The 18568-nt window shown below is 45.1% G+C and overlaps 1 protein-coding gene across 2 annotated transcripts in view; it reads right to left on the reverse strand.

The window, feature by feature from the left end:
* LOC137299580 (CUGBP Elav-like family member 4) overlaps window positions 1–18568 on the reverse strand; it is a 314894-nt gene that overhangs the window by 158223 nt on the left and 138103 nt on the right. The window lies entirely within an intron of this gene.

The raw sequence follows: 18568 nt of genomic DNA on the forward strand, positions 1-18568 counted from the left end.
TGGCACTTGTCTGGCGCGAATGTTACTTGCCACTTATCAGCCCAAGTCTGAATGTTGTCCAGGTCTTGCTGCATGCGGGCACGGACTGCTTCATTATCTGAGGGGTTGCGAATGGAGCTGAAAGCTGTGCAATCATCAGCGAACATCCCCATTTCTGACCTTATGATGGAGGAAAGGTCATTAATGAAGCAGCTGAAGATGGTTGGGCCTAGGACAATGACCTGAGGAACTCCTGCAGTGATGACCTGGGGCTGAGATGATTGGCCTCCAACAACAACTACCACCTTCCTTTGTGCTAGGTATAACACCAGCCACTGGAGAGGATTCCCCTGATTCCCATTTACTTCAATTTTACTAGTGCTCCTTGATGCCACACTCAGTCAAATGCTGCCTTGATGTCAAGGGCAGTCACTCTCACCTCACCTCTGAAATTCAGCTCTTTTGTCCATGTTTGGGCCAAGGCTGTAATGAGGTCTGGAGCCGAGTGGTCCTGGCGGAACCCAAACTGAGCATTGGTGAGCAGGTTATTGGTGAGTAAGTGCCGCCTGATAGCACTGTCGATGACACCTTCCATCACTTTGCTGATGATTGAGAGTAGACTGATGGGGCGGTAATTGGCTGGATTGGATTTGTCCTGCTTTTTGGGGACAGGACATACCTGGGCAATTTTCCACTTTGTCGGATAGATGCCAGTGTTGTAGCTGTACTGGAACAGTTTGGTTGGAGGCGTGGCTAGTTCTGGAGTACAAGTCTTCAGCACGACAGCCGGGATGTTGTCGGGGCCCATAGCCTTTGCTGCATCCAGTGCACTCAGCCATTTCTTGATATCACGTGGAGTGAATCAAATTGGCTGAAGACTGGCTTCTGTGATGGTGGGAATATCGGGAGGAAGCTGAGATGGATCATCCACTCGGCACTTCTGGCTGAAGATGGTTGCAAATGCTTCTGCACTCACTTGCTGGGCTCCGCCATCATTGAGGATGGGGATGTTCATAGAGCCTCTTCCTCTCATTAGTTGTTTAATTGTCCACCACCATTCACGACTGGATGTGGCAGGACTGCAGAGCTTTGATTTGATCCGTTGGCTGTGGAATCGCTTAGGTCTGCCTATAGGATGTTCTTCCTCTGTTTAACATGCATGTCGTCCTGTGTTGTAGTTTCACCATTTTTAGGTACGCCTGGTGCTGCTCCTGGCATGCTCTTCTACACTCCTCATTGAACCAGGGTTGATCCCCTGGCTTACTGGTAATGGTAGAGTGAGGGATATACCTGGCCATGAGGTTACAGATTGTGCTGGAATACAATTCTGCTGCTGCTGATGGCCCACAGCACCTCATGGATGCCCAGTTTTGAGCTGCTGGATCTATTTTGAATCTATCCCATTTGGCACGGTGGTAGTGCCACACAACACGATGGACAGTGTCCTCAGTGTGAAGACGGGACTTCATCTCCACAAGGACTGTGCGGTGGTCACTCCTACCAATAATGTCATGGGCAGATGCATCTGCGACAGGTAGATTGGTGAGGACGAGGTCAAATAGGTTTTTCCCTCATCACCTGCCGCAGACCCATTCTGGCAGCTATGTCCTTCAGGACTCGGTCAGCATTGGTGCTACCAAGCCACTCTTGGTGATGGACATTGAAGTCTCCCACCCAGAGTACATTCTGTGCCCTTGCTACCCTCAGTGCTTCCTCCAAGTGGTGCTCAACATGGAGGAGACTGGTTCATCAGCTGAGGGAGGGCGTAGGTGTAATCAGCAGGAGGTTTCCTTGCCCATGTGTGACCTGATGCAATGAGATTTCATGGGGTCCAGAGTCAATGTTGAGGACTCCCAGGGCCACTCCCTCCTGACTCTATACCACTGTGCTGCCACCTCTGGTGGATCTGTCCTGCCGGTGGGCCAGGACATACCCAGGGATGGTGATTTTTTTTATTCGTTCATGGGATGTGGGCGTCGCTGGCGAGGCCGGCATTTATTGCCCATCCCTAATTGCCCTTGCAGGAGTCTGGGATGTTGGTTGAAAGGTATGATTCTGTGAGCATGGCTATGTCAGGCTTTTGCTTGACTCGTCCATGGGATAGCTCTCCCAATTTTGGCACAAGTCCCCAGATGTTAGTGAGGAGGGCTTTGCAGGGTCGACTGGGCTTGGTTTACCTTTGCCGTGTCCGGTACCTAGTGGTCCTTCTGGTTTTATTCCTATTATGACTTTTTGTTGCGGGATTGTACAACTGAGTGGCTTGCTAGATCATTTCAGAGGGTTAAGAATCAACCATATTGCTGTGGGTCTGGAGTCACATAGAGGCCGGACGGGGTAGTGAATCAGATGGGTTTTTACAACAATCTGATAGGTTCACGGTCACCATTACTGATACTAACTTTTTATTCCAGATTTTATTTAATTAACTGAATTTAAATTCCTCAGCTGCCATGGCGGGATTCGAACTCATGTCTCTGGATTACTAGTCCAGTAACATAACCACTATGCTACCATACCCTGATAATTAGATAAGAACATGAGGGAGAAAGAAATAGAAGGTTATGCCGATGGGGTTAGCTGCAGAAAGGTGGGAGGAGGCTCGTGTGGAGCATAAAATGAACAACAACTTGCATTTATATAGCGCCTTTAATGGAGCATAAACACCGGCATAGATCAGTTAGGCCTGTTTCTGTTCTGTAAATTCTCCATAATGACGGCAGAGATCCTCCCCTGCCGCCGGCACACTGGAATCGGTTAATCGTCGGCACATTGCACCCGCGATTGCCCCTGAGGCCCGCGAGGCTGCCAGGCCGGTTATGCGCATTCATAACATCAGCCGTCCTTGGCAACTGAGGTGCAGGCATCAACGAGCTAAAGATATCTGGACTGTACCCAACAGGTTATATATATACTCTGCTCTGCCGCTTAATGTTCTCCCCTTTCTCCTGAAGGCACTGACTCCTTTGCTGGGCTACAGTTTCACAGACATCTGGCACTCTGCCCCACTGGGCATCGTTCACATGCCAGTCCGCAGGCTTTCAACCGTGGGGGGCGTCGTAGCCGAGAACCAGCCTGTCCCTGCTTGATCCCCACAGGCAGGCACTTCCCAGCAGGATGCGGGACCTCGAGCTTTATTTATTTCCCTCCCTACCCCAGCAGCCCTGTAGATGCCGACCATCGCCCTGGCTGAGATGAGCTAAATCAGCACAGACTGGCTGTTGGATCTTGGATCTTCCTGATCGGGACTGCTGAATTCCACATCGGTTTAAGATATGTATTTACTAAGATTTGCACGCACCATGGGTGATAAGTTACCACTAAGTAAACTCCACAACCTCATTCTTACGCACATTAGGTAACGGATTCCAGTGTGTAAGTTACATCTTCAGATATTGAGAGTTTAAAGATGCACAATTAATAGAAAATTGTATATTTCAAATATTTTATATTGCACATTACATCTATTATGTATTTTTAAAAAGTCTTGTGTCTGGCACCGTCCGTTGCAATGCAGGTGTCACACTTTGTTACAGTCACGAAACAATCTTAAAAAAGAGAAAGTCAGGCAATTCATTCTTCTGACCCGCAGCCTGAAATTTACAAGAAATTTACTAACCTCCAGTTGATCTCAGCAATTTACAAGCAGCCACAGACCCATAAAAAAAATTACCTGAGCAGTGACCCTAAAGGAACAGACTAGGTTATCAGCCAAACATCCGTCATGCTCCGCACCCAGGGCTACCCCATGAGCAACGACAAGGGAAATCTGCTAGTTTATTCATCTCACTATTGCATCTTCCACAGCATGGGCCGATGGGCCGAGGCCTGGGATCAAGCAGGAGGACGATAAAGGAATGTAGGAACAGGAGTAGGCCATTCAGCCCCTCGAGCATGTTCCGCCATTTAATTAGATCGTGGCTGATCTGTATCTTAATTCCAGCTACCCGCCTTGGTTCCGTAACCCTTAATACCCTTGCCTAACAGAAATCTATCAATCTCAATTTTGACATTTTCAATTGCCCCCCAGCCTCAACAGCTTTTTGGGGGAGAGAGTTCCAGATTTCCACTCCCCTTTGTGTGAGCAAGTGTTCCTGAAATTACTCCTAAACGGCCTAGCTCTTATTTTAAGGTTTTGTCCCCTTGTTCCGGACTCCCCCACCAGAAGAAATAATTTCTCTCTATCCACCCTATCAACTCCTTTAATCATCTTAAACACCTCAATTAGGTCACCCCTTAATCTTCTATACTCAAGGGAATACAAGCCTATCTATGCAACTTGTCCTCATAATTTAATTGTAGCGGGGCGCTGATAAAGTGACCAGCAAGGGACCGATGCCCATGACGGGGTGCGAGACCTAGGGACCGAGTGGCAGGTTACAGCTAGGGTGGCAATCTGGGCAGGAAATGGGAGGGTTGAGAAGGAAAGAAGCAGGTGGTCATTGAGCTAAATTATAGATTCCCTCTTTGTGTTTCTGTGGTTTCTGGGCTGCCTGTGGACATTGAAACATTGAACTGTAATGGAAGCTGAAAGGGAGCCAGGAAGATAGATAGACAGATAAAGAGGCAGAGATAGATAGAGAGACAGATAGTTAGATGAATATAGAGAGGGAGATTGGCAGATGGATAGATAGATAGATAGATAGACAAGCAGTTCACAAATACCACTGAATTTGCTGTCTTTATTCTCCCAGTGTAAGTATGGCAATTATAAGAGTTAGAATATTAACCAGAAATATATTGTTCATTCAGCTGTATAAGTTGCATCCCCAGGTTCACACACTATGAAAAGTTGCAATATTCTAAGAGTTACGCATATAATGCAAGTCAGGAAATACATGTGTACATATGTATAAAATGTGAAAGACACTTGATAGCCAGAGAGATATCTTCAAGCTCTTTATTAATCCACACCCATCCTTCAGTAAACCTCAAGTCACTTGTCAATTACAATGTTTTTTAACCATACTTTTGGGCTAAAGTAAAAGTGGGATACATCTTATTCGACCGCTGCTTCTGAAATGTTAGTGAACAGCAATGGCTGCTCACAGATATCAACTCCTCTGCTATGGGGCCATACAACTCGCCCAGTGTGCAGTGGACAGGTACAGGAGCCAATACTGAACTACACCAAGAAAGAGAGAAAGACTCGCATTTACACAGCTCCTTATTACATCTCTCAGAAATGTCTCAACGTGCTTTACTTACAACAAAGTGCAGTAACTTTTACGTAGACAAACATGGTAGTCATTTGGCACACAGCAAAATCCCATGAACAAAACTGAGATGAATGACCAGCTAATCTATATTTGGCTGTGTTGGTTGAGGGAGGAATGTTGGCCAAGGAGAGCTCCCTGCTATTGTTCTAAAAGCACCGTAGGATCATTAACATCCACCTGAATTACTCGAACAGGCAGAAGGTTTAACGTCTCGTGACAGGACTAAGTCAGAGTGAATTAATTGTCGCTTTTTACCTTGCACATAACTGACATCGCATTACACACGGACCAGGGGGGGAGAACAAGCCAAGCATGTCTCATTCCACAGCACCAGCACCTTGTATTGTTTGAGGATGAGGCACCAATTACCTCCTTTAAAAACAGAAAATGCTGGCAACGCACAGCAGGCTGTTCAGTATCTGAAAGAGAAAGAAAGAGCCCCCTCCACTTTCCAGAAAGGTTATCTTATCTTTCTCTTTCAGGCGCTGATCGACCCCCTGAGCATTCACAGTTTCCTCTTTAAATGTCTACCGTTTACGTCCATATAATGAAGAAATCCCATTCTCCTCCCCTCCACTCTCCCCCCTGCCCCCACGCTGGCTGTCAACCCAACACAATAAAAACACAAGTGCAAAGAAATACATAGTAATACAGAACTTTTGTGAAAAATCGATTCCCTGACAGTTTAATGCAGAATCTGCTGCATGAGGGGATGATGTCAAACTGGTAAAAGCAACCCACTTTTTCTCCAGGGTCTCAACAAGCCCTGGGCAGGAAAGAAAACAGTTTGTCATTTTCCCATCTCTTTGTGCTTTGCCTCTAGCTATCGAAGATGAGAAGTTTAAGACAGCAGTAGTGAAGCACTCATGCGAAGGGTGCAATAGAACATTCTGCTGATGCGCTGAGCTTTCTCGAAGCCAGATCTGCTTATAAGCTTTTACCCAAAGAAAACTCATTATGGAGACATGCCAAAAGACTTCAATGTGGCTCTGGCTTGTCTCCTGACAGTAGAGTACGCCAAAGGCACACTGCACTCTGGATGAAAACAACAGAAAAAAAAAACTGAAAATATTTCAACACAGTGCTCAGATGGAGATTGCAGCCCTGTAATGTATCACAGTACATACTCCTGTTGTTTATGTTTTAAATTCCAGGAAGAAAACTGAAGCTTCCCTCAATCATCTTCCTTCCAGGAATTAAAATAAAACAGCCACTGCTGCTTAAATCTTTTCCCTCTCTCCCGTCTAAACCCTGCTTCATGCTGGAAGCGGCCATTTTGCGAGTGTTTAGCATCTGATTTCATTCGTGAAGTTATTGGGTCACACAACGGTGTTCCTCTCTCACTCACGCACAGACACAATAATTTAGGCAAGTGATTCATCATGACAGAAAGATTTGGATATATACAGCCCCTTATCACAGCTCTCACAGAAACGTCTCAAAGTGCCTCACAGACACGATGACAGTTATTGTGTGAGCAAATGCGGCAGCCATTTTGTGCACAGTAAGATTCACAAACGCCAATGAGATGAATGACCAATTAATCCGTCTGAGGGACAAATGTTGGTCAGGACAACTCCCTGCTCTTCTAATAATGTCATGGGACCGTTAACATCTACCTTAATCAGCGGACAGGGCTTGTTTACTGTCTCATCCAAAGGATGGCACCTCTGACAATGCAGTACTCCCTCAATACTGCAGCGGAGTGTCAGCCAAGATTAATATGCGTTGAAGTTCCTGGTGTAAGGCTTGAGTCCATAATTTTCCAAAAAAGAGGCAACAAAACTATCAGCTGAGCCGAGCTAACGTTACATAACATATCCGGGGATTCTTTTGTGCCACTTAGCAGCAATAATGTGATCTCCTTACAGCCAGTGTGAAGTCACTGAATTCATTAGTCATTTGTTGGCTAATTTTCCAGTGTCCACTAAGGTCAGAATTTGATCAAATATTTTTAGAGCTTTAGATTTTGGATTTTTATTTTTCAAGAAAGTATTCTCCAGAATTTTTCAAGATGTATTGTGAACTTTCCAAAAACTGGGTGGAGGGAGGAGGGTTGTGGGGAGGGAGGGGGGGGGGTGGAAAAGAGTCAAAAATGTGGTAGAAGTTGGAAGGAAAAAGATAATCGAAAGTGTTTGCAGTTGAAATCCAGGTAAATGAAATGGGGAAAAAAATCTGAGCATAATGGAGTGGCAAAAAAATGGAAATAAAATTAACCTGAGGGGGAAGAGGAGGGTGGGGGGTGCAAGCAGGACATTTTTTGGTGAACATCAAAAGAAAGTGAATAGACAAAATCCTGCTGCTTTGTAGCTTTTCAGGTTTTTTTTTCTTTGTTTATAGTGTCTAACAGCACTGTTAATAAGAATGGACTGGATATTGAGGGCAGAGGATGCAAAATGGAAATAGAGACAGATGATTCTGTCGTTTGTTGAACGAATATTAGCACAGATTACTGCTGGTTTCGCTGTTGTCTCTAGACCGCTGTTGCTATAAAGTTGTAAGGAATCTTACAACACCAGGTTATAGTCCAACAATTTTATTTTAAAATCACAAGCTTTCGGAGATTATCCCCTTCGTCAGACGAAGGGGATAATCTCCGAAAGCTTGTGATTTTAAAATAAAATTGTTGGACTATAACCTGGTGTTGTAAGATTCCTTACATTTGTCCACCCCAGTCCATCACCGGCATCTCCACATCATGGCTATAAAGTTGAACATTTTAAATTCAATTTCACTTTCTCAGTGATAATTCATGAAGATGGAATCTGGATAATTTCAGGTAGAAGCAATTTATTGGCAGAACTCTTAGAAAACAATGGCCATGAGACTACACCATGGGATACCAGAGTACAAATGCTCTCCCCATATCCTGGCCAACATTCATCCCTCATCCATCCCTAGCAAGACGGAAAAGCTAGTCACATCTCATTCTCTATTTTTTGGACCTTGCTGTGTGCAAATTGACTGCCACATTTGACCATTTAACAACAGTGACTGCACTTCAACAATGTAATTAGTCGGCAGTGATGGGCTTTGGGACATCCTGAGGACAGGAAAGGCACTATATAAATGTATATACAGGTGTCAGCTGTCGCTCTGTTGGTAGTACACTCGCCTCTGAGTCAGAAGGTAAGGATTCAACTCCCACTCCAGAGATTTGGGCACAAATGTCTAGGACACTTCAGTGCAGTATTGAGGGAGTGCTGCACTGTCAGAGGTGCCATCTTTCTGATCATATGTTACACCCGACTGCCCTCTCAGGTGGGTATAAAAGATCCCTTGGTACTATTTTGAAGACAAGCAGGGGAGTTCTCCCCGGTGCCCTGGCCAATATTTATCCTTCATCCAAGATCACTGAAAAAGCAGATCATCCGGTCATTTAAGTTATTGTTGTTTGTGGGACCTTGCTGTGCACAAATTGGTTGAGTGCATTTCCCTAAACTACAACAGCGACTACATTTAAAAAAGTACTTCATTGGCTGTAAAGTGCTTTGGTCCTGAGGTCATAAAAGGCGCTATATTAATGCAAGTTCTTTCTTTCTTTAAGATCTTTCTTTTTTTTAAAAAAATGAGTTCATCTGACATTGTTCTCTCTTCGCTATTTCAGTGGAACAACTACCCCGTCTAAAATACATGAGTTTACACCTCCAAAGAAAGGAACTTCAAGCCAATGCATTAAGCATTCGTCAGCTAGCTCCCCAGGGTGCAATTTGAGGGCCTAAGAGATGCTATATATATTCAGTTGAATGTGGAATTCCCCACACCGCTCTAGGATTTTCCAGATTTACCTGCAACTACCTCGTGATTTTCATCATTTTTAACTGTAACAAATCACGTGCCTTAAAAATAATCCTGTTTCTCAAAAGTACTGCCTTCACTCCCTCTGTCTTTTCCCATGCACATTTATATAATACATCAAAAATCTTACATCTCCGTGCAATTCCTGTTCACTTTTTCCATTATAAATTACTACGTCCACATTTCTAATGGCACTGCCTATGTGAACCTGTTCTACTGTAATTATACCCTCCTGTCAATAGAGTGCGGCAGCTCCATCACTGGCAGAAGGGTGGAATTGACAAGTTCACATCAGCAGTTGCCATTAGAAATATGGATATAGGAATTTATAATGAAAGTGCAAAAATAAGGATTGTTTTTGTAAGGACATGTGCACTATATTATGTAGAACACACTGGGCCAGATTTTTGCCGTGGCAGGGCATCCATCGACGCCTGCCCTTAGTTAGACTTGCCCTCGCACGCTTTGGTTTTTAAATTCTTTGCGTGGCAAGTTGCTGAAAGTGCGAGCTGGTAACGAAACAGGGAACCTGGGACCTGAGCGAACAGGGCAGGCGACTGTGGATCTCCCCTCACCGATCAGATTAAAGGATTGCGAAATTAACAGCGCAAGGACTGAGGAGGAAGTGTAAATTAGAGTGGGTGAATTCAATGTCAAATCAAGTAGAGAGAAAAATAGAGAGAGGGAAAGAAAGATTGGATTAAGAGAGAGGGGGAAAAAAAAGGAGACAGAAAGGAAAAGCAAGGAAAAAAAATTAAAATGTTAAATTTGACAGTTTTTAAAGAGGAATGAGACTCCACACTTGTAATAAGAGGTTGATGAGCAGTAATTAACACCTATCATGTCGTTAAAAGGGTACTTACACTTGAAATGACAAGACTTAACTTTCTGTGGTGAGTTTAGTTCCTATCCACCGTGCAAATACAGCAACTTCACGCCGCTCAATGCGTTTCAATGGTGAGGCAATTGTAAACAATTTTACAACACCAAGTTATAGTCCAGCAATTTTATTTTAAATTCACAAGCTTTCGGAGGCTTCCTCCTTCCTCAGGTGATTTCATTTCGAGGATTTCATTTCCAACAACGTTCACCTGAGGAAGGAGGAAGCCTCCGAAAGCTTGTGAATTTAAAATAAAATTGCTGGACTATAACTTGGTGTTGTAAAATTGTTTACAATTGTCAACCCCAGTCCATCACCGGCATCTCCACATAATGGTGAGGCAGACAGCGAGATGCCGTTTTCACAAAGCTAACGGCGGCACAGCGCAACTCGGACAGCGACCTTTGGATATTCACGTTTAACCGCACATCTGCCCCTCGCCTGGAGTTGCTGTACCATTTACGCATAAATAACAGTGAGCACCATTAGCCTCACTGTTATTTTGACAGCAAATTCTGTCCCATTATTACTCTGCTGCTAATGTAATGGTATGTGTCCATTTAAGGCTACAAAGTCTGATTGGTGTCAATGGGTGAGTTCAATCAAAGATTAATTGCTAATCGGACTGGAGATTAGAACCCTGGCTTTGTTTGTGCGAAGGTCAATTAAGAGCCTGCAGACATTGTGAATGTGGGACTTTTTGTTCCTGGCGAGTTTTTCCAATCATTCAAAATGACTGCCGAGACATTTGCCTAGATTGAAAAAAATGCATACGATTAGCCTGAGTCAAGTGTGACACAAGAGGTGTAGCGCCATAGTGTGAGACTAAAAGTGTGGTTCTTATAATATTATAGGGAGATAGATTTTTCACCTCCAAATCATTGGAGTGGGGAATATATTGGTGACTAGTGAGCAATAGTTAATCAAATATGGTGTTCTGATCACTTGGTGCAGCCAGATTCTCATCTTTCAGCTGCAGGAATCTTTCACTAATAAAATCCCCTTTGTCTGTTTTACCAAATACAATTTTCCAGTATAATCCTTTGCCTTTAGTCACTAACTGATAAAATATTGATATAGGATACAGACAAGGTAATAAATAACCCAGAATTTTACTGCAAAAGATAACCTTATAAGGCACAGCGGACAGTAAGACACAGTGCATTACTTTTCAGTGAAACTGCCCTTATCCTGTCTTCTTGATAAGACCACACATTTTAGTTACTTCTAATATATTCTCTTTTCCTATCATAACAGGAATAGAAAGACTCAACACCGTGACTGGGTGATGCCAACGGACGTGGAAATATACTTGAGTGGGAAAGATCACAGGTTTAGACACAAACGTACAATCTTACACACTGTAATTTTATGAAATAGGATCTGATTTTATTTTAAGACTTTTTTAGTGAATTTTGTGCTCATCAAAGCGAGGGATGCTAGTGCTTGATGCCTACAACCCTCCGAGAACTCTGCATTCCTCCAACTCTGGCCTCTTGTCCGCCCGCCCCTTCCTTCGCTCCACCACTGACGGCCGTGCCTTCAGCCGTCCAGGCCCTAAGCTCTGGAATTCCTTCTCTAAACCTCTCCACCTCTCTAACCCTCTCTCCTCCTTTAAGACCCTCCTTAAAACCTACCTCTTTGACCAAGCTTTTGGTCAGCTGTCCTAATGTCTCCTTCTTTGGCTCGGAGTCAATTTTTGTCTGATAACGCTCCTGTTGAAGTGCCTTGGGACATTTTACCTCGTTAAAGGCGCTACATAAATGCAATTATTATTATTATTTGTTGTTGTTGTTGTTGTTGATGATGATGATGATGATGATACTGTATCCAGTATCAGCATCAAGCACTCCCAAAGTCCGATATACAGAGTGATGCTCCCTACACTCTTCCCCAACAATGTGCCTCAGCCCTTACCTCAGAAGAACACCTCCTAGTGCACCAGTGTGACATTTCATCATTTGCCTCATCAGCCAGCCTGTGGCCTCCCTGAATGAGACTGCCAATTTGGTGACAGCTTTATGCTGTGGGTCCATTCTCACTAGGAGCTGGATTGAAACTGCCCAAACCCATTTCTCAGAGGATATTTCCAGCCCAAAGATAGAAGATACTTAGCCCAGCAGATTTGAACCCAGGTCTCGGAAGTGGAAGGCCATGATTTAAGCCCTGCACCACCCAATCTCCCCTCAATTATCTCTTTTTAAGGAGAGGTTAATTCAAGGCTAAAGTGTGAATTTTGTGGAACGCACGTGACAGTTTTTGTCCTTTCCAGTTGGGAGATTCTTGGTGACCAACGGAACAGCAGGAACATTTGGGCCTGTTCAGGAGGCCTGATGTGATATCAGCCTCGTTTATAGCAAAGGGTCTACTGTCATCACTGTAGAAAATGTAACCGTCACTATTAAGAAAATGATCCCCTCCTCAAGGTGCTGGGTTTTGCTGGGCTAAAGTTCCACGGTTACCAGATTTCCTCTGGTACCCCGTCCAAGTAGCCAGTCTTCATGTGTGAGTCTAGACAATGAATGCTAACAGACTATTTGACTATGGAACACATCACAGCTGAGCCCGATCCTATCCTCAGCCAAAGTCCACACACATGCACTTTCTACTCAGGGGTCACTGGATAGCGATCAGGGTCTGGAATCCCTGTAGGGCAATCCCAGCACCTTAACTGCTGCCCCAAACAGAGATTAGCCAACTCAGGACAGACTAAGGATCAAAAATATGACCACAAACAGCCACTGATGTCAGTCAAAGCCCGATTCCTTGCAGGAATCTTGTCGTGAGAAAATAACTGAATTTCTAAATTTGATCTCCTACAGTTATGAAGTAGCATAAGTTAGAATGGAGGCCATCTTGTCTTATCCCCTTTTCAAAATGGAGGCTTGGAGACGAACTGTTTGCAGAATCCAAGTCAAGTTGTTTATTTTACAAATTTATCAGGATACCAAGTGCTTTTTTCTAGAGGCTAATTAAGCATTAGCAGGTATGTGAGAGCGAGATGACATTGAGACATGTGCTCATCAGCTTCCAATGCAATCAATTGCATCATGGTGTCTTTCATCAAGGGTGCTCAAACAAACTTGGACTTCAGAGGCCTTTGTACTGTTTAAGTATGGGAGAATTCTCTCATGTCTTTAATTCTAGCTAAGGATCTGCAGCCTGTGGACTGGAAATTTGCCTCCTGCACATACAACATCGCATTGTGAAGGCCTACGATAGATTGTGTCATCCAAAAATTGTGTTGCTTATTGAAAATCCTTCTAAAAAGGATAATTTAACCCCAAGGTCTGATTTTATCTTTATCGTTCTTCAGTACTGTACTCTCGGTATCTTACTGCGTCTCACTGCTTTATGTGTTATTCTACACATTTTTTTTTATTATTCATTCATGGGATGTGGGCGTCGCTGGCAAGGCCAGCATTTATTGCCCATCCCTAACTGCCCTTGACAAGGAGGTGGTGAGTCGCCTTCTTGAACCGCTGCAGTCCGTATGGTGAAAGTTCTCCCACAGTGCTAATAGGTAGGGAGTTCCAGGATTTTGACCCAGCAACGATGAAGGAACGGCGATATATTTCCAAGTCAGGATGGTGTGTGACTTGGAGGGGAACGTGCAGATAGTGGTGTTCCCATGCATCTACTGCCCTTGTCCTTCTAGGTAGTAGAGGTTGCAGGTTTGGGAGGTGCTATCGAAGAAGCCTTGGCGAATTGCTGCAGTGCATCATGTAGATGGTACACACTGCAGCCATGTGATTCTATTAGTTTTTTGCCTGTACACATTGGTCTGATGGTATGGCATATTATGGCTTCGGAAAGAGTCAGTAAAACATTATAGGCGTCCCATGCAATTTCCAATGGTCGACAACAGAATTAGAGGACAATTGTTAATCCTGGGCACATTATCTCAGATACCTCATGGATCTCAATTTGTAGAAGGCTCAGTCTGGTTATAAAAACCATGCACATAAGATATAAGAGGGCAATTTTAACCCTACTCGTCCAGCAGAAACCAGGCAGGTGGGCAGTTTGGCCGAGGTTACTTACCCACCCAAAAACCACCAGAATTCCCCCCCCCCCCCCAGTCCGCAATTTTAACATGCTCTCCTGAGCAGGTGGCGCGGAAACCCGCCCAAAGCTGGCGGAGTCCCATTGACGTCATCGAAACCCAAATGCAATTTTAACTGGGGCCTGGGCAGGAGATGCCGCAGTGGCCCTCCGCCACAATGAACCGGGTCGATAGAAGATGAGCCCCAGATGAGTCCGAGAAAGGTCACGTTGTTTTTCTTTCCCTTGTGGGGCCAAGAGGAGCACGCCCCCCCACCCTTTTCCCTAATGTGAGACCCGCTGTGAGATGGCCCCAGGATCCGATCCTGCCATCTAACTTGTGTCGGCGGGCGGCCTCCGGGTCATGCAATTTTCCACCCATTTCCCATCCGTTTTGGGTGGTGGAATTTAAATGAGGCACGGGAGTTAACCACAATAACAACAACTTGCATTTATATAGCGCCTTTAACGTAGCAAAACGTTCCAATGCACTTCACAGAAACGTTATCGGACAAAATTTGACACCGAGCAACATAAAGAGACATTAGGACAGGTTTGGTCAAAGAGGTAGGTTTTAAGGAGCTTCTTAAAGGAGGAGAGAGAGAGGTACAGAGGCAGAGAGGTTTAGGGGGAGAATTCCAGAGTTTAGGGCCTAGGCAGCTGAAGGCACGGCCGCCAGTGGTGGAGCGAAGGAAATTGGGGATGCCCAAGAGGCCAGAGTTGAAGGAGAGATCTCAGAGGGTTGTAGGGCTGGAGGAGGTTACAGAGATAGGGAGGGGCGAGGCCACGGAGGGATTTGAACACAAGAATGAGTTCTGGAGCTGCAGGTTGCTACCCACTTGCCTAAAACTCGCCTGGAGTTAAAATGGGGGCCAAAAACATTGGGCAAAAGAATACCCTGTAACAATTACATCATCGATATCCAGCTAATCAACAACCACAGAACCCAATTTTATACCGGATAGATTTTAAAATGTCACAGACTTTTTTGGACTTGGCAGCATAGCTTATTATAAAGCTCTAAACAGCAAATCTCATTCCAGGGCAAGTGATCTCCCTACCGCTCAGAAACCAGCAATTTCCTTAGCTTCCAGAACTCTGGTCTTTGGGCAGCAAACTAGGCTACACACAGTAACTGTGGAAATTCTCAGGATTGGTTGTGCTTCCTCAAACCACATCCCTTAGTCATTGTTTGCATGCACGTATGGTCCATGTGATCTCCTGGACTGGTTTTGATCGCCTGAGGTGAGGGGGAGGGAGGGTCGGAGAGGAATTTTCCAGAGTTTTTTTCTCCCTCCGTATTATCCCTGGGTTTTTTGTCTGTGTTTTTCTTCGCCTCTCCCAGGAGAGTGAGCACAAATTCCAGGCCGACACTCCCAGTGCAGTACTGAGGGAGTGCTGCCCTGTCGGAGGTGCCATCTTTCGGATGAGACGTTAAACCGAGGCCCCGTCTCCCCTCTCAGGTGAACGTAAAAGATCCCACGGCCACTATTTCGAAGAAGAGCAGGGAAGTTCCCCTTGGTGTCCTGGCCCATATTTATCCCTTAAACCAACATCATTAAAAAACAAATTAACTGGTCATTATCACTTTGCTGTTTGTGGGAGCTTGCTGTGTGCAAATTGGCTGCTGTGTTTCCTACAATACAACAGTGTCCACACTTCAAAAGTACTTCATTGGCTGTAAAGCGCTTTGGAACTTCCTGAGGTTGTGAAAGGCGCCATAGAAATGCAAGTCTTTCTTTTTTTTTAATTGTACAGCTGCGGGATGTGGGTAGAAAGTGTCCAGTCATGGAGCTCCAGCCAGCATGAGTGCGGGGCAGGCTTGATGGACCGGCTGGTGTGTTCCTGCCCATTGTTTTTGTATGTTCATTCCATGAATCATCTGGCAGCAAACCGAGGGGGTGAAACTTTTTGTTAAATTGAGAAACCAAGGTGAAGGCCCAAGGCCCATGGTGCAGAACAGCACCAAGGTTGAATAGAGTAAAGCCCCGAATTTACGACCTGTGCTCACTCTCAGTAAGGTTCCGTACGCTCAGGGGAGCCTTGCAAAAATCGAGGTCTAAAAGAGAGAATGGCATAGGAACATAGGGACTGGAGTAGGCCATTCAGCCCCTCGAGCCTGTTCTGCCATTCAATTAGATCATGGCTGATCTGCAGTTTAACTCCATCCAACTGCCTTGGTTCCGTAAGTCAAGAAGCAGTGATTAGGTGACACCAAGCTTTGGTTTTAAAAGTCTGGGGATTGTAGGTAGACCGGAAGACTGAGGGAGGTAATGACCTGGGAAAGAATGAGTAGGGGATGATGCGATGGCTCTTGATTTCAACGCAGTGAGGGTGAAGGGAGAAAGAAGAGGGCTTAAGATGGCATAACTGGAGCTTAGGATAAGCGAGAGATGCAACTGTACAGTGAGTACGATATAGTAGCACATCAGTGTGTACACACACACACCAGAAGTTGACTTGGTTACCACAGTTTATTAAATTGAAGGATTAAAGTTTATGGAGATAGATGCAACATGACTTATAATCCTTTGAGTACTGTAATAGCATTTCTGCACCATTTTAATAATACAACAAAGCTCAGATGTTACAGTGTCCTGTTAAACTTCATTAATAAGATATATGATCACACGAAAACCATGACAAAGGCACTACATATATTCAAGTGGATTATGTTACAACCTCAATAATAGAAACATTTAACAATAAAAGGCAGGTCTGTGAAGTTGATATTAATGAGATACATTTTTCTTCGAGTAATTCTATTTTCTCAAGATGTTATTTCTTTATTCACTCTCCTCCCACACACACTTTGGTTTATTCGAGTGCCACAGATGGTTCAGTCATGGTACAAAACTGTGATGTAATGGGGGTGCACAGACTCCTTCGATGGCATAGCAGGTTTCTCAAGTAGGAAATTGAGCCATACTGAGCAGGACGATCCCAGGTTCTGTCATGAATGAGCTGACCCGAGCCATGGTAGTAGTAGGGGCTCTACAATTAGCCTCAGCTCCCCAGGTTAGAGAGGGTTCCTACTCCTGATCACCGTCCAGTGATCTCTGCTGGACCTCAGCTCAGGTTAGATCGCACTCAGTTGCGATGCCTCGCCATGGTCAAACAGCTTGCACACAAGCAACGGCTACATGGATGAAGTACCAGAGAGCTTGCAGGACCCGTGGAATTGTACTCCAGTAAGAGTTAGCATCTTCAGCAGAGGAGGAGACGCCTTCAAAAACCTTCTCAATGCACTAAACTGAAAAACCTTCCTTGTTGCACCACACTGAACTGTCAATTGACAACTCTCTTGCTCTCTCCTGCAGGTTTCACACTCTAGGACCTTGTCTGTCCATCTCTCATCTTTCCATGTTCTCAGCATTCAGACTTTTTATCTATCACACCCTGCCTCCTTGGTTCTCCACTCACACCCGTCTGCTCTCATAACTACCTCCGTATTATTGGACCTTTCTGCTTCACACATTGTCCTCGCCCCTCCCTATCTCTGTAACCTCCTCCAGCCCTACACTCTGCACTCCTCCAATTTTTGCCTCTTGTGCCTCTCCGATTTTAATCGCCCCACCATTGGCGGCCGTGCCTTCAGCTGCCTGGGCCCAAAGCTCTGGAATACCCTCCCTAAACCCCTCCGCCTCTCTCTCCTCCTTCAAGACGCTCCTTAAAACCTCTCTCCTTGACCAAGCTTTTGGTTACCTGTGCTAACATCTCCTTATATGGCTCGGCTTTGTTTGAAAATCGCTCCTGTGAAGCGCCTTGTGACTCCTTACTATGTTAAAGGCGCTATATAAATGCAAGTTGTTGTTGTTAACTTTCTCTCTGTGGTCCAAATGTTGCCCATGGAACCATACATCTACCATCGAGTCAAGTGAATTGGCTTTTCATCTCAGAGCAGGGATTGCTTAAAAGAATTTGGTGCCAAGCACCTTTCCTGTCCCTGCAGTTTAATGTTTCCATTGTTCCACCCCTCACCTCCTCTCTTGGAGAGACCAACTCTTGTTAAGGACATTACCAGATGTCTTCTTTACCTTGCCCAAGCGGCAATCTTCATGCGTGAGCTTGGGCACTGAGTACTGACAGCCTATTTGACCGTGAGGACATCACCACTGAGCCCGACCCCGCCCTCACCTAACTCCCAAACGTGTCCACTTTCCGGCACGAGTCACTGGACCGCGATTGAGGGCAGGAACCCCATCAGCCAACTTCTAGTGACCCCCCCCCCACCCCCCTACAACTACATCACTGGCTGCGATCAACTCTCTCAGCACTGACCCATCATCGCGCCTGTGAACCTTACATAGTCCACTGACGTCAGTCAAAGCCTTCGTTCTTTTACAATTCCCGCAATAATGTTTATTTCACACAGAGGGGTTAGGTTTTCTGAATTAGGGCTTCCGGGCACAGTGCTCCATGTCCCGGGAGCACGTATCGGGAATTCGGGTAGCGAAGTTGGGGCGCTTAACAATTTTCCATCCTCAAAGGTCATTATCTAGAGAGAAAGGGCACCATTGCCCATGGGACGTTCAAGTTCCAGGCCTCCCACACCCGTGAAGGAATGACAGAATTGCACCAGCGCACTGTCCTCCATATTTAACGTGGGCATTTTTATTACAGAGGTGCAAATAAATGTGTTGTCGGTGAG

The sequence above is a fragment of the Heptranchias perlo genome, chromosome 29 (assembly GCF_035084215.1).
Source record: "Heptranchias perlo isolate sHepPer1 chromosome 29, sHepPer1.hap1, whole genome shotgun sequence".
Taxonomy (NCBI): Eukaryota; Metazoa; Chordata; class Chondrichthyes; order Hexanchiformes; family Hexanchidae; genus Heptranchias; species Heptranchias perlo.